This window comes from Cydia pomonella, chromosome 6 (assembly GCF_033807575.1).
Source record: "Cydia pomonella isolate Wapato2018A chromosome 6, ilCydPomo1, whole genome shotgun sequence".
In the NCBI taxonomy this organism is placed as follows: domain Eukaryota; kingdom Metazoa; phylum Arthropoda; class Insecta; order Lepidoptera; family Tortricidae; genus Cydia; species Cydia pomonella.
In genome coordinates, this window is record NC_084708.1 from 21,126,352 (window position 1) to 21,144,220 (window position 17,869).

Sequence of the window (17,869 nt, forward strand, 5' to 3'; positions counted from 1 at the left end):
CGCGGCAGAACAAAACAATAGCATGCGACCTAGTTCACGATGACATTGCCCTCCACTGCTATTTGTGGGGGCGGACGGACATTCGCATCTGGCAGTGTTAACGGCGCGTGACAACAATCGTTTGAAAAAGTTCGACAGTTTCTTTCAATGTCAAAAACTAGGGTGAAGGCAAATCGCGGTCTATTGTGAATATACGACCCATCTTAGTTAAACAATAACTTCACTGAGGAAGTACCTTTTTCTCTGTTAATTAAAAAATAGGAAGCGTATTTTTCATTCACAAATGCCCTATAATAGAGATGGGACAAAAACATTTCTTGCAAGAAGCATTTCCGTTTTAAGGTGAAACAAAACGCTTTTTAAACCACTTGTGGTGGAAAATAGGCGCGAGGTTTAAAATAGTTTCAAACAATTTTATTGTGTACTTGTAAACCAATTGTAGACTGGATCGCTGCTGAGGAACAGTCTTAAATATTTATTACTGGCAGTAGAGAAGAAGTGTATGAGTAGGTGCTTAAAAAAGTACTTACTTACTAATAATAGTAAAGGTACCAATAACAAAAATTTTCATCACAACCAACCCGAAGAAAATATTAAGAGGCTGTCAATACCTAAAGCGCGCACACTGTCTATTTGTATCGGAGTAAATGAGATAGCACTGTCGCATGTTACTGAGCCTGGGCAAGGGAATAATAAGAAAAATATTTAAATAAAAAAAGTGGATTATTAGTGTAATATTTAACTCGACCACGGTTTAGATATAAATGTTTTGAAATTGTGATTTTAATTGCAGACCCATAAGTCAAAACAATAAAGACATAAAACCGTTTAATTGTGATGTTAAGACCAATCTTTGCAATTATTTTCTATCGAGCCGATTTCGTTCAATCGTGTATCGAGTACAACCACGGTCTTTGAAATATAATTAATATGAACATATATTTTTCTTACTTGACTAAAACTAATAGTCTTTCTTAAAAAACTGTTTAAGTAACATCAATTTCAAGGACATTGGGTGTTGACAGCCTCTTAACTGTAAGATATTAAACAAAATCCAATCAAATCCAAATTAAATTCATTAAGTATCAAAATCATCATTCTACCAGTAAAAGTCAATTCTACCAGCTAACATAAGGAAACAACTCAAAATTTGCGTCTGATTACTTTGCCCACATGTGGATAAAATGCAACTTTCTTATGAGTTTTTGAATAATCAAGGGAGCCTTTACCAGCTGGTGTGGTGAAAATGCCATTACTGACTAGCCAGAATATTATTCAAGTAGTACTACTTGCATATATAAACATCCCTATAGGAAAATAATTATTCAAATACCTACTTATAAAACCACAATCAAATCGGCTCCTCGATTTGGGAGCTACGATACCATAGACATTTTATTTATAACACCTCTTATTGTTTTGAGTGTTAAAAATATGACAGATTCTACAGGGTCCAATAGGTACCAATTAAAGCAAGAAATATTACTTTGCTTAAAAACAACAACAACTACCTCGTAGAGAGGCGAAACACGTGTCGAGTTTTGTACTTTTGGTGATAGACCAGCGGTTGAACAAAAATGGGTTTCGATAATATTAAAGTTTTTTCTTTTTTGATATGTCATTGGGAGTATGTTAAATAATACTTTGGTAAAAAGTTAGAAATTTTAAGGTTGAGCTTTCGGTTATATTTAAATATTTTAATTTTTGCTAATAACTAAGTAAATATAGAATTAAAGTTACAGAAAACTTTAGCATATCGAATAACACTTCAATTTATGTACAATTTTCAGTTTTTAGAAATCTGGAACAGCTGCTTTCTGGTAAACGTAAAAACACGAGTTATTTTGTAAATATAGAATTAGAGTTGCTGATATTGCAAAATTACGATATTATCGATCAACTTAGTATTCGAGTAAAAAGTTAGACATGTAGACAATGTGCTTGTCTAGATATTGATTTCAGGTTAAGCAGTATAGCTAATATTGAATTAAAGTTTGTAGAGTTAATAATAATCGATCATCAACAATGATCTCAGTTACTAAACAAAAATTTAGAAATATAAAATCACGGCGACACTCATTACTGATATGTATGCATTCCTTGCTTATATAAATACGTTACGTTTCAAACGCGCGGCAAGTTTGCGCGCGCCGCGCGCTGTGGCAGGAGGCAGCGAACAACGGTAGTGGGGAGCGGGCTGCCCTTGACTGCGTCTACGGTCCATCAAAAAAAATCCTAAAGCGTGTTTTAAATTAATAGCAATAGAAAATTGTTATTTTGTTGTTACTATAATAGGTATTGCCCGCGGTTTCGTTCACGTAGAATTCGTTATCGCGTTACATGAATATTATTTATTTATTTAAACTTTATTGCACAAACAAAAAAAAAACACAAATGGCGGACTTAATGCCAAAAGGCATTCTCTACCAGTCAACCATTGGGTCAAATAGAGACAAAAAAAACACATTCTCATACAGATGACCACCCTTCCTTGTACCATTTTAAAAGCCAGTTGCAGCTTTTCTTTCCCGATTTTTTTCAGATGTTTGGACCTGGTATTTTCCTCGCGATAGTTATTTGTTTTAAGGGGAATGTTGTTGTTAACCGCTAATGCTAATATTGATAACCGATAGTTATATAGAGATACGTTATAAGGTATGTGCACCCTCATGTTATTTATTTCTGATAAGAAATAAATGTAAGACAAAATTCACAGTGATACATTTCAAGTAGGTTGCCTTGTAAGATTGCGTACGGATAGTTTTTTTGTTTGTTATTTCATCATATGATATATCAAATGAAAGCTTATTTGAAAGTTGCCGTATTAAAAAAATTGGTACAGTTAATGGTCGCCTAGATTAACCGATTTTTATATAAAATGTAGGCAACCATGGCCTGGACCAACTTGTTAAAAAGGCAACCTAGTACAGTTAGTAATATAGTACCTGGGCGACCGAGCTTTGCTCGGTTATAACTATTTATTGTAATATGGTGGTGATAATGTACATAAACTTAAAAAGTAAAATGTGAACTGACAATTATTATTATTTACAATCGATTTTAACCTTACAGCACTTGTCACAGAGTAACGCCATCTATTGTCGATTTCTCTTATTACATAGGTCATTTTTTTTTTACTAAATTAAACTTGTGTAAAACAATAAAAATTAAAAAATTATATATATACTTGAACATATAAAAAAAAACAAAAGTTAGTCACCGGGCGAGATTCGAACCCGTAACACTCGTTTAGCAGTCCGCGTCTTAACCCGCTGGACCAGACGGACAGTGGCCGGCAACACGAAATTAGTGACCATATTCTGCGTCGAAAGAAAAACGCATGAAAACTCGAAAACACGCGTTTTCCCAAACATAAGACTAATCTAGATAGATTGTATACCCCCCAAAACCCCTATATACCAAATTTCAGCGAAATCGTTAGAGCCGTTTCCGAGATCACAGAAATATAATTATATATACAATACAAGAATTGCTCGTTTAAAGGTATAAGATAAAATAACTTTTCTTTTGATATATCATGTGACGTTTTCGTTTACACACTAAAAGCACAGTGTAAAAAGTAACAGTGGCCCGACGCCTTTGATGTTTGCGTAAATGCCGACACCGCTCAAGGTCTCCGTACCTACCTAGGGTTATCACAGACTTACACAACTGCCCAAAAGAGGATGGAAATGTTTTTAGTTTTCATGTTGTATGATGTATGTGTACTAATTTTACAAATGACGTCCATTTTGGAAATAAAGATGGCGGACGTCACTTTTTTGAAAAAGTCGTCATGGGTGTTGTTTTCTGGGTTTTTAGGGGTGTGGATTTCAAAAATGGCATCTATTTTGAAAATAAATATGGCGGACGCTACTTTTTGAAATGGGTGTCGATGTGTGTAGCCGTGATATCAACCAAACCACCTTTAATTCTAAAATGGTCTCTATTTTTGAAATCTGCACCAACAAGAACCGCCAAAATTGACGTCATTTTCGTAATTGGAACCCCGAGGAACCTCGGAGATGACACCCATATCGATTTTTAAGAAAAATTAATGTCCGCCATCTTGGATTTCAAAATAGACGTCATTTTCGTAATCGGAATCCTGAGGAACCTCGGATATGACACCCATATCGACTTTTAAGAAAAAATAATTTCCGCCATGTTGGATTTCAAAATGAACGTCATTTTCGTAATCGGATCCCCGAGGAACCTCGGAGATGACACCCATATCGATTTTTAAGAAAAATTAATGTCCGCCATCTTGGATTTCAAAATGAACGTCATTTTCGTAATCGGAACCCCGAGGAACCTCGGAGATGACACCCATATCGATTTTTAAGAAAAATTAATGTCCGCCATCTTGGATTTCAAAATAGACGTCATTTTCGTAATCGGAATCCCGAGGAACCTCGGATATGACACCCATATCGACTTAAGAAAAAATAATTTCCGCCATCTTGAATTTCAAAATGAACGTCATTTTCGTAATCGGATCCCCGAGGAACCTCGGAGATGACACCCATATCGATTTTTAAGAAAAAATAATGTTCGCCATCTTGGATTGCAAAATGGACGTCATTTTCGTAATCGGAACCTCGAAGAACCTCGGAGATGACACCCATACCGATTTTTAAGAAAAATGAATGTCCGCCATCTTGGGTTCCATAATGGATGTCATTTTCGTAATCGGCACCCTGAGGACTTTCAAAAATAATGAAAACATCAAATACTACATGATACATATACAAACAGAAGCAAGAAACAATTTCTTGCTTTTTAAAGTCTTAAACTACTCATAATTTCTTAAAATAAGTTATAAAACATGTCCGCCATTTTGAATTTGAAAATTGATATCATAATTATGATATATTTTTGTTTACACTGAGACAAATAATTAGCACATGTAGTATGAAATATTTAAACTGTGTTTTTTTTTTTTTTTTTTATACTACGTCGGTGGCAAACAAGCATACGGCCTGCCTGATGGTAAGCAGTATCCGTAGCCTATGTACGCCTGCAACTCCAGAGGAGTTACATGCGCGTTGCCGACCCTAACACCCTCCCACCCCTCATTGAGCTCTGGCAACCTTACTCACCGGCAGGAACACAACACTATGAGTAGGGTCTAGTGTTATTTGGCTGCGATTTTCTGTAAGGTGGAGGTACTTCCCCAGTTGGGTTCTGCTCTAGATCTGGAATGACATCCGCTGTGCTGTGCCCTACCACACAGAGCCAGATGACATTTACAATGTCCATACCTCTCTTATAATGCCTGTGCTAAAAATGTGATTGCGAACTACCTGCAATAACTATACAGTACCTGGGCGACCGAGCTTTGCTCGGTTATAACTAACTATTTATTGTAATATGGTGGTGTATAGGTGATAATCTTAACTACATTCTTTTACTAAATTAAACTTGTCTAAAACAATAAAAATTAAAAAATTATATATAAAATTGAACATATAAAAAAAAACAAAAGTTAGTCACCAGGCGAGATTCGAACCCATAACACTCGTTTAGCAGTCCGCGTCTTAACCCGCTGGACCAGACGGACAGTGGCCGGCAACACGAAATTAGCGACCATATTCTGCGTCGAAAGAAAAACGCATGAAAACTCGAAAACACGCGTTTTCCCAAACATAAGACTAATCTAGATCGATTGTTTACCCCCAAAAACCCCCATATACCAAATTTCAGCAAAATCGTTAGAGCCGTTTCCGAGATCCCGGAAATATATATATACAAGAATTGCTCGTTTAAAGGTATAAGATAATTAGGCATTAAAACACTCGTGTGATCTTTTTAAGAAACTCACTTCGTTCGTTTCCTAAGCCCACACTCGTGTATTTTAATGCATTTTATTATGTAGCAGTAACATAAACTACTAATATATGTTGAAAGTAAGTACAGGCGGCTAACACAATGGTAACAAAAGACAAAAGTTTTGAAAATGTAATTTACAGTACATATGGGGCTACTTTATAGCACTAGTGCGAGAAGTAGCATATTACGTTACTGTGTCGAACATTTAAAGGGCCATATGTACTGTAATAGTACATTACGATACAAGTGCGAAAAATAGGAAATTCGAAACGAGTGGCGATAAATTAAAACACGACCGAAGGGAGTGTTTTAAATCGACACGAGTTGCGAATTACCTATTCGCACATGTATCGTACAACGTTTTACAGTACATATGGCCCTTTAAATGTTCGACACAGTAACGTAATATGCTACTTCTCGCACTAGTGCTATAAAGTAGCCCCATATGTACTGTAAAACTTTGTACGATACATGTGCGAATAGGTAATTCGCAACTCGTGTCGATTTAAAACACTCCCTTCGGTCGTGTTTTAATTTATCGCCACTCGTTTCGAATTTCCTATTTTTCGCACTTGTATCGTAATGTACTATTTCATCATCGTCACTTGGCTGTACATTTGAGGGCCTATCGCGAACCACGTTCGACGTGTTACCTCTTTGTCGCACTTGTAAATTCGTACGTAAGTATGACAGGGAGGCAACGCGTCGAACGTGGTTCGCGGTAAGCCCTCTGATGCCACCTCCATTAGTCTTTTGTACGCCGGTATAGCCTTCGACTCAATGTATAATCTACACTTTTTATGGAAACCTAGTTCCTCCTTCCCGTAGAAATATTTAACTTTCCCATCACCAAGAAAGATTATTTGCTCGCAGTTATTAACTGCTCAATTCCTCGTTTTTTCTCTGTTACTAAGTCAGTACAGTACAGTACACATATCAAACATTTTTCACTCATTTTGAAGTCATAATAACTTTTACTCTATAATTAAATTCATGTAATGTCCGCATCTAATTTATGTGCACGATAAACAAACAAATGAATGATTTGAAAGAAAAGACAAACAGCGCTTGCGAAGCTGAGCGGGGGGCGCGGGCGGGGCGAGGTATCTATCGCTCACTAGGTCGGCTACGATAGGCTCCCGCGCGCCGAGCCGACATGTTGACGGACCAGCGCGGCGTGGTTATGAATTTCGCGCCTTTTTAAGTTGATTTTACTATTACAATGCAAGCTACACACAGATATTTCTACCTTTCCATAAAATGGCTGCATATATTATTTTATAGTAATAGACTTATCTCTACGGACTTTAATTCAATATTAGATCTTACAGGACAAAAAACGCATATTAATTGTAAAGCACATATCCTATTCTTCTAATTTTTTGCCTTGCCTATTAACTTAAGAATTTAGATATGATATTGTGGATTTTTCAAACTTTAATTCAATATTGACAAAATAATAAGCAAATTTGAGTTTGACAAAGTAGCACGTTGATTTTTTTTCTAAAAATTTGATAGCATAAAGCCTCATACATATTATAAAAGACGATGCTTAAATTTTGTACTTTAATTCAATATTCAAAATTCATCAATAAAAATACATAAATACCTTATTTATATCTAACGCTCGTTCTAAATTTTCTTCATATATTACAAATATGCTTAAAAATATGTCCCATACCAGATAAACATCACTTTTCACTCTTTAGAATTATCGAAACTTATAGGGCAAAAATCCGGTCCCACTATTGGTCTATGATGGGTTGTTATATTTATTTGCGTATTTATTTTTGTGGGTGGGAGGGTGGTAACAGTAATTACATGTAAAAATACGCAAGTAAGTATAACGGGTTAGCACTGATTGACTAACACGTTATTTTCTCGCGGATAAGCAAAGTAATATTTCTTGCTTTAATTAGCATGGATTTCCGCAAAGTAACGCCTGATTCTATTAATCAATAGGTACCAAGTTTGCTTCTGATAGTAACATATATTTTCGGCACATCATTTTAGTTTATCACGTGGGAAGAACCGCAACATTGTAGTTTCCAAGTGTCTCCAGGTGTTTGCTCCCTAAGGCAAGGAACCGGCAAGTATTAACAAACAGCTTGAACGTTATCAGGATCCAGGGCCACCGACGAGGACGCTTGACCTCGCTCCACGCGTGGTCCGATTACTAAGCCACTTGCAAGGGACACGGCGCGGATACAAGTACCTAATATCTAATCATTATTCAACTTATATGTATAACCTATTGGACTTGGTAGTTTAGTTATTGACTATTAAGCTAATTATCTCTATTGACTAGTTTGCTTTTGAAATGGTCTTAAAACTGTCACGGAACTCAGGAACAGGGGGCCTACCGCGAAAACCGAAATCGGTATACCGGTATTAGCATAATTACGTATATATTGGTTTAACTACGCAAGAAGCGGGCGTTTTTCGTGTTTTTTCGCTGTGGGCTTTTATTGTTGACATAACCAATGATATTATAACTCTAGACACTCTAGTTATATAATATCATTCGAGGTAACGATCATTCGAAGTTTACTTACCGCCAATATTACGATTCTATGTAATGTTTTGAAAAGATGGGTCCCGCCGAGTTTCTTTGCCAGTTCCTCCTGGGATACCCTCCTACAATTTAGGAGAATTTTAAATCTTCTCGGGTCAGAGGTGTAGGGTTAGAGCCGGCATAGCTTTATTTGACGTTCTTAAGCGCATTGTAATATGCCTAGGGTAAAGGCACCAGTAGTCAGCCTTTTTACGAAATTTTTATTTTCAAGGACGTCTCATTTGCCCACTAATTGACCAAAAAAAAATGAATGTTTTTACTCTTCAATAATGTAATAAAGTTTAATTTTATAAAAAATTTAACGTTTAATTATTAAGTTTAAAATTAAGCTTTTGGAAATATTTCATTAAATATAATGAAAGGGCCTTTTTGCCAGTAATCAGCCCCCTGTCTACCAATACACAGCCTTTAAGTACCCAGTCTCCAGCCATCCCATTTTAACGGCTGACTATTGGGTTCTGAGTTCCGTAATCTCAGTGTCCAGTGGTCAGCCACAGGATGACTACTGGGTATTAGATATATTTCAATCAAATAAAATCATAATAATGTAAATATTTAAAGGTGCTTGATTTAACTACTTACATTTCATTTGAAAATAAAAATATCTTGAAACCTATGGTCTGTCTCCCTCGGCTGACTTCTGGATTTACGACCTTTTTAAAATTACTGCCCCAAACCCAGTAGTCGGCCAAGCGAGGCTAACTATTGGATTTTGTACAAAAAAAGTAGTTACCCAGGCAGCCCCCTTCAAAATGTTACTTTATTATGGATATATATTATTTTTTTACTTTTTCCAGATAAATTAAGTATTAATTATGTGAAGCAATGCACTTTCTTTTAAAAAAATATCACAATTCGGCTGCTAACGTCTGATAAAAATACCATGTAACGCAAAAAAAAAATGGCGCATATCACATATCCCTTCATGTCAGAAGACAGCACTTCTTTGAAGTAGGTAGTGTTGTGGTTTATGCTGGACAATTCTTTTAAAAATTAAGTTACTTTTCAATTCATACTTTATCAATCTATAATATTATATAGTTATGAGTAGAGGCGTATTTAAATATTTTGCGCCCTGGGCCAATTAGATTCGAAGCCCCAATGTGACGATAATGTATTTAATTTATGGAAAAAATCCTGTTTTGCCGCTCTTTGCAGCCTGCCGCCCTGGGCCATGGACCCCTTGGCCCTAGGGTAAATACGCCCCTGGTTATGAGTTACTCATTCACGAGCGTGTGCCCTTATAAAAAGCATGCATTGCATCAACCAATATATTTTTATATTTTTTTTTGTACTTAGGTAATATTTACAGCATAATAGAAACGTCCTTTTTAAACAAGGCTATGATATTACGACCATCTCGTAAATATTTGTAAATTGCACTATTGTTGTCACGACATCAACAAGTCTAATAGGGGCCCACTGATTACCTGTTCGCCGGACTATACGATATCGGCCTGACAGTTATTCGCGATTGTCAGTTTTTGCGAATAACTGACAGGCCGATATCTTCCGGCGAACTGGTAATGAGTGGGCCCCTTATAACAAATATCAGTCTTCTTAGGTATAAGGCCAGGGTTCGAAAAGATAATTATCAATGATAGTAAAATTGAATGCGGTACTTATGTTTAAACACAAATCGCGCGTGAATTGGAACGTTGATGGTTGCGTTAAATTAATATAACACCTTCCATACCTGGGATAATTATCCGATGTTTATCGGATAATTTCGAACCCTCTATGTAGCTGCAGCTGGAGCTGCGTTTCAAATGTATGAAAACATATCATAGCAAGCATAGCACATCTCTAGTCGAAAGGCACCCTTAGACTACGTTTGAGATTTTCAATAGGGACTTTTATATTTTTTTAATGATATAGGTAGCAAAAGAGCAGGCCAATCGCCTGATGATAAGCCGCCAAGCTGCAAGTGCATAGCAAGCTTTTCAGACTAGAAATATTTACCTACGCTTTTTTCTTGAAGGTTTCAAGGGCGTAGTCCGGAAATACCGCGGGCGATATTTCAATAAACAGTTTTTAAGGTTCTTGCCTACATACCTATTTCCTGCCGGCTTTTGTAAAACTTTACATTTTACGGACTATAGAGGTAGCGGTATCTACTTATTATTTTGCTATCTGGGTTGTAGGTGACACCTTTCTTATCGACCCTCCTAACCACAAACATTGCCACGGGAGACGTGGGAATGGCAAATATAGATAAAATATTTAAATATAGGTACCGTACTTTGTATAGTTACATCGATATCTGTGTAGAATCAATACATATAGATCAGACATTATTAAGACAAAAAAGGAAAATGAACTTCCTTATATAAATTCGGGCAAAGCGGCAACTGACGTCCACGACGGCCACGACATATTGCCCATGCTTATATCATCCGTCAACTTTTGTCGGCAACATGACGCGTATAATACAGGTCATACAGGTGTATAGTAAGGTGTGTAAATAAGGTAGGTAGGTAGCGTACTGCACAAATCTGTAGAAGTGTAGAATAATCTATCAAATATTGGCGTTTTAACTTCATCTCAAGTAGGTATTTTAAAAACGCTGGATTTGCATCTTTCTCATTCTTTCCCATAGATATCCAAGTGATTACCCATATGCCACCATCAACATGTAAATATAGTAAAAAATATTCAATCAGTACATATATATGCCAGCAGCGTCGTAGCCCTGAGGCACATTTATGAGGTCACGGCATACAATCAATTACATTCAATTAGGATAGGTCAAGTGGCTGGGAACCTCCAGGTGAGGCTAACTCAGTAGGAGGGTGAATCAACTTTTTTTGTTTTGTTATCCTGTCCCGTTGTCCAAGGGACAACAGTGGCACAGTTTGTTTGAAGAGACGTTGTATGCCGTTCTATTAACATGCTTAGTAGGGGGCCCATTATGGACATTGGTTATAACGACCACAAAAACGCAAGTTTGATACATTTAAGTACCATAAAATCAGTATTTCAATGGACTTTTGTCCCCTGGACAACTAATCGTAACCATGGCAACGAGTGACGCTAAAAAGTTGATTCTCCCAGGAACGAAATTTCCCACTCAATCAACCGATCAGATCAAGGTGATTTCGAATAAGAAGACTGCAAGGGCCTATTTCTCGAACGGTATTAGTCTAATATTATTAGTGTGTTGCCATGGTAAGGTCATGGTAACTGTCAAGTCCAAAGAGCATATAATCAAGTCGTGTAGGTTACACGACTTGACAGTTCGTGGACTAATAAAAGTCTATACTGTTCAAGAAATGGGCCCCTGGTGTGCAAAATTACATTTATAAGTTTTATAAATTTTCGCGTTTTGGATACACATTATAACATACTCGTATATATCCTCGCGAGTTGTGCTTGAAGCGATTGAAATCAGTTAACTTCCAGATCCCAGATATTTTAATAGGGTAGATGGTTTTTAACTTGCCGTTAACTTGAAGATCAGTGATCCAGATGTTAAAGCGAAGGGATCTATCCAGGATCTATCTTATCTATATTCGGATGTGGGCGCGGATGTAGTGAGTGTTGCGTGTGGGACTAATGCTGTTGACAATAATTAATAGGTATATTTTATGTGTGGTGGGTGGTTTAAATTGTAATGTCTCTCAAATCTCTGTTTTGACATTTTGCTGGGACACCAGTTGTTAGCCGCTACCACGACTACGACCCGTGCACAACCTGCGTCGAAACTCGAAACGTCGAAAATAAAAGTAACAAAATAATCTCGCCAAATAATGTGTAACCAAACGCTGAGGGGTGTATATGTGAGTCATGTCATACTGAATAACTTTTACTATGGGGCCCACCCCAGTTGTTCCATAGAAAACATTGTATGAGATGACAGTTTTTTTTTTTCGCGATTTCGTTGTTGGTTGGTCCAATAGTAAAAGTTGTTCAGCGACAGATACAGGCTGAAATTGAGGTTTGACCATACGCTGACATGTACATAAAGCCTGACCAGTAATATATGATCACGCGCCATATTGCGGAATTTCATTAGAAATAAATTTTTCATACTAAACTGAACTGTCACCCTATACATGAGAATAACAGCGCCCTCTTGACAATGATCATATATTTCTGGTCGGGCTTTACATATTTCTAGTGCAAGCAACAATAGTAGCGGGTGAAACAAATAACTTTCTAAATAGAAACATACAATCAATTTTTTAAGCTGTTAGAGAATACTAGCGTAGGTGTTGCGTAAGGTACCTTTGCAGTTGACTGTAGGTACTGTAGTGATGACAGGAAAACGTTTTACATCACTTCTCAAGATCACCCTTGAAGACGTGTTAATATTAATATATATATTGTATAGTATATTATGCAATGCTTAAATTAATGACCGAGGTCCGTATTACGCGCCGAGTCCGTGTTATTTATTTATTTAAACTTTATTGCACAAAAGAAAAACTTAATGTACAAAAGGCGAAGTTATAGGTAATGTCATGAAGCAATAATTGGATAGAAGGAATGACGGCAAGTCGTGAAGTTAGTTTATAGTTATTTGTGCAACAAGAAAGGAAAGTTAGTTTTTCTTGCGAATGTTGATTTTGAGTAAAATAAAATAACTTTTCTCTCGTGTGACACATACAACTTTTCACCTCAGTAGTGAGAATATATTAAAGGTTAAAAAAATTAAAAATCAAGAAAAGTTAACCACATTTATTTACATTCATGAATGAAAGGCATCATCATTATAACGAAAGCTTCTAGAAATATTCCTGTATTCATGGCCTTCACTTAATTAAAAAGCTACTTTGTGTCACTCCCTGGAGTGAAAAAAGTAGGCTTGTTCGAGCTGCTGTGGTGAAAAATATCTTGCGTCAGTATTGGAGTTATGTCGATGTAATGACACTGGAAATGACATTACTATTGACAGTGTATTAATTAGAATGATGGAATTGCGAATGCTGGAAGATAATGAAGTTATAAATATTGTAGGACATTATTACACAAATTGACTAAAGTCCCACAGTAAGTTCAATAAGGCTTGTGTTGAGGGTACTTAGACAACGATATATATAATATATAAATATTTATAAATACTTAAATACATAGAAAAACACCCATGACTCAGGAACAAATATTCATGCTCATCACACGAATAAATGCCCTTACCAGGATTTGAACCCGGGACCATCAGCTTCGTAGGCAGGGTCACTACCCACTAGGCCAAACGGGTCGTCAAAAAATAAAATACGTGGAATTAAACTGCTTGTAATATTTATCATCATCTTTTAAAACCTCTATGAAAATGGTTAGTTACGGGTATTTACAATAACGAATTCTGCAACTATAGTGCCTACTTGCTTTATTTTCGTTTGTGGTGCGCGTGCCGCGGCCGTTGCTGGAACCATCGCGCGATCGCGGACTTCTGGCTGAAGATTGTGGTATTTCGGCGGGGCGAGAATGCTAAACCTACACCGGAACAGGCGACGCTTTTAGGTATGTATCTATGGGCGATAAACGTAAATTATATTCAATTCATTTTAATTTAACGTTTGTTAAAAAAAGAAGAAGACGAGAATATTTTTGTGCGCGGGAATCGACGAAAATATTATTTAAATTCTCCATCGGACATTGGGTTTGCATAAGTAGCAGAAAAATAAAGTTTGGACACTGAACCAATGTTAGAATGTGTTGAAAAGGGAACCGATGGATCACAAACCCTACGATAAACTTAACGATCCTGCCAGAGATCAGAGATCCTGCCAGGCCGCACCCCAGCAACTCCAGCAAGGCAACGCTTTCTGCGGCAGAGGTGCAAGAGAGTCGCGCCAAGCGGGACGTTTTGGAAAGTCAAAAATCTCATACAAAATGACACTTAACGCAAACGCGTACGTAACGTTTCGCTGTCGAAAATATTTACACTAGGGGTACAGATCATGAACTCGAATCAAAGTGACAGGGGCCGCAGGTCGGACTGTGGACTTAGTGATCTTGAGAAGGCCGAACACCCAGAATGTCCTGGCGCGGCATGCTTTAGTGTAAGGACGAAGACACGAACCAATTGTCAAAGCGAACCGTCCCGGTAGGCTCGACGGCGAACTGCCTGCGTGAGGCCTTCGCCTCAAAGTTACTCTTGTTCTCATTCAAAACTCGGTCAAATCAATTGAAAGTGCAGTTACATAACTACGCAGTATCACAGATTAAATAATAATGAAGCTACTTATCAATAATGTAAAAGGCTTTCATATGATACGACACGACCTCGCCTCTTTACCTAATTAACTTAATTTAACTATTGACGCTGACCTTCTAAAGGATGAAACCTTTATTATAAAATAGAAATACTAATTAAATACATATATGGTAGTATAACTTTAAAAAAAATCACTAAAATTCGCAGTTTGCTACTGCTTCACAATAAATTAAAAAAACTGCTTTAAAATTAATAACACTCACGCTTTACACCCTCGTGTCGTATGAAGGAAGTCATATTCTACTCATCCATTATGCACAGCGCACATCGCTTTCAAAATTAAAACGCACTATGTAAACCTATTCGAAGTAAACTTAAATTCAACCTTATTATTAGTAACATTCAGTCTAAATTTACACGGGTCTAACGGGTGTACTTATATGTCATTGCGGTGCGTGTGTGTACGTCAGTCAGGAATGTAATTCCCATCTTTACAGCGAGCACTCGCCTATATGGCATAACGAATATATTAAGATCCCTGACCATGCACGGTTGTTACACATACTTACGAACTCTTATAGATACAATGTCCACTAAAGTTAATATTGACTGCTATGAATTGACCCTTATATTTACGAAGCTAAGACCTAACGTTTAACTGATAGCCTAAGTACCACTTGCACCAATCACCAACCCGGGGTTAACCGGACAAACCTGGAGTTAAAATAGTTACCCAAATTGACACTAGGTTAACGGTTTAACCGGTTAATCCCGAATTAGTGGGATGATGCTCCATCAAGGTGTTGATGATTCTGCCAGTGTCGAGGTCAGATAAGAATAAGACACGGCTAGTATATGAATCTTATCATATTACGATCATAGACAGTGTTGGGTGGGGTATCCGATCAATCTGCAAAGAAATACAAATTACAAAAGGGTCGATTCATAACTGTCGAAATTTACTTCTTAGCGGCCGGGCACTATAAAAAGAAAACTGTGTAAATAAGCTTATACTGTCCTCCTAAGCTAAAAGGCGGTATCTCATGCAAAATCAATAATGAACTTGAAAATGGAACCTTCAGATTAAGGTTTTATTTGAATGCAAACGTGTACCGTTTGCATCAAGTTCCGATTCAAAGTAATCAAATACATATTTTAAGTTGTTTCCTTATGTTGGCTGGTAAAATTGAATTTTAAATGATGATTTTGAATGATACATATTTAATAACATTAATTTTGAATTTCCTTGCTTTGATTTCAATCCGCAGGTCGCTGGTTCAAATCCTGGCTCATACCAATAGGTTTTTCAGCACTTATGTACGAAATAATCATTTGATATTTACCACTAGCTTTTCGGTGATTGCATTAGGCTAGCGTGGGGACTATAGCCCAAGCCCTCTCGTGCATGAGAGGAAGCCTGTGCCCAGCAGTGGGACGTATACAGGCTGAATTATTATTATTATTACATTTATTTTTTACAGTTAGTATTTTCCTTGGTGAAAAACGTTGCGTTTCACTCGGTGGCAACATTTGTTTAACCCTCTTGCCTTGAAAACCTCGCAACGCTCAAACGTCCGTTGTTAGAATTTTTCAATTTAAGAATCTTTCCCTTGTTCGGGTATCAATATTAGCAGAGAAATGTACGATGCGACCAATTTTTGATTTAGCATTAAAAACGCTAGGTACACATATGCTATAGCTACGTTTTATTTCTTTAATTTATATTTTTGTAGTATTTAGATAACAGAGCGTACCTAGACTACTTAGCAAATTTTAGTAGAAATTATTATTAGAGACTTTTTTATGGATCGACCATCTCGATTGTAACGACCTAGGGGCCTACCCAAGATGTCAATCGTACGTCGACCAAAACCAAACGACGATACATTTGTTTTTCGATGACAGATGCTACGAAAAGTCACGTGGCAATTTCCATAGATTATTTAAGTAACGGTTGGCGTTTTCTATCAATAATTGTCATATTGGTAAGGCTCTGAATTACCATATTAGTAATGCGTATGTAGTTAGGTATAGCAATAGCAGTTACAGCGTAAAGGGGCCAACTGAGGGCCTACCGCGAACCACGTTCGACGTGTTGCCTCCCTGTCACACTTAGCTACGAATTTACAAGTGCAATAGAGAGGCAACACTTCGAACGTGGTTCGCGGTAGGCCCTCTGATTAGCAGTCCGCCGCCGGACGGTATCGGTCTGTCAGTTGTTCGGAACTTTCAACTTTTTGTTCTAACTGACAGGCTGATACCGTCCGGCGGGCTGTTGTTAATCAGTGGGCCCCTTAAGTCGCGTATATTACGTTTGCTGAAGCGAATGCACGCTAAGCTTTAGGAATGGCAACAACACTCGTGACGGGAATTCCATACTATGTTATAATATTCGCAACACGTGTACCGAAACATCTATTCTTTGATTTGTTACATCAAATTTTGGGGAGGAATGACTATCCTTCATTCTTTTATGAAAATGTCAACCGATGAAGGCCGGAAGTAATGTGCTTTTCGGTGTTATAATATAGTAATTGAACAATTAAAATTAGCATATGAATGTATTGTAATGTATTGTAATATGACGTGTAAAATTCTAATTTTATTAATAAATGATTGAATTGAATTGAATTGAATTATTGGAGCATCGGTTCTGGGGGCCTACCGCGAAAACCGAAATTCCCAAATTGCGGGGATCATTCTCTTTTACTATCATTGTGACGTACTTACAGTGACAGAGAAAAATGCCCGCAATTGACGAACATCTATTTTCGCTGTTAAAGCCCTGAGTTATTATTCGGGAAATAAGTATTTCTAAAATAACGGATGACTCACGCGCTAGACCGGGCCGGGGCCAAGCCGGAGCTTCCGGCGCTTCGTTTTCTATGGAAAGCACCACGTATTCACTTGATCAGGCGTCGACGTCATAGAAAATGACGTGTCGGATGCCCTGGCCCGCACCCGGACCGGTCTAGCGTGATTCATCCTTCAGTTGTCAGGTTTATTCACTACTTGTGTCATATTTCATATTTGAAAGTTGGCGTTAAGTAATTACTCATCATGGAGTAATACTCATGTAATTCCAAATATAATATCAGAATGGTATCATGAGTCCTCTTCGAGACGTCCAAGTCATAATGGTAATTACATCCCAAGTGAACTAGAACTTGGCACCCATTTAGATGTCAATTATTTTGCCGACGAAGTTGCCAACAACGACGCATATTCTTGATGTTGAACTTGGCTCTCATTTCACATTTATGTTTTTGATGTGATAACTTTTTTCATAGTTAAAGTTTTAC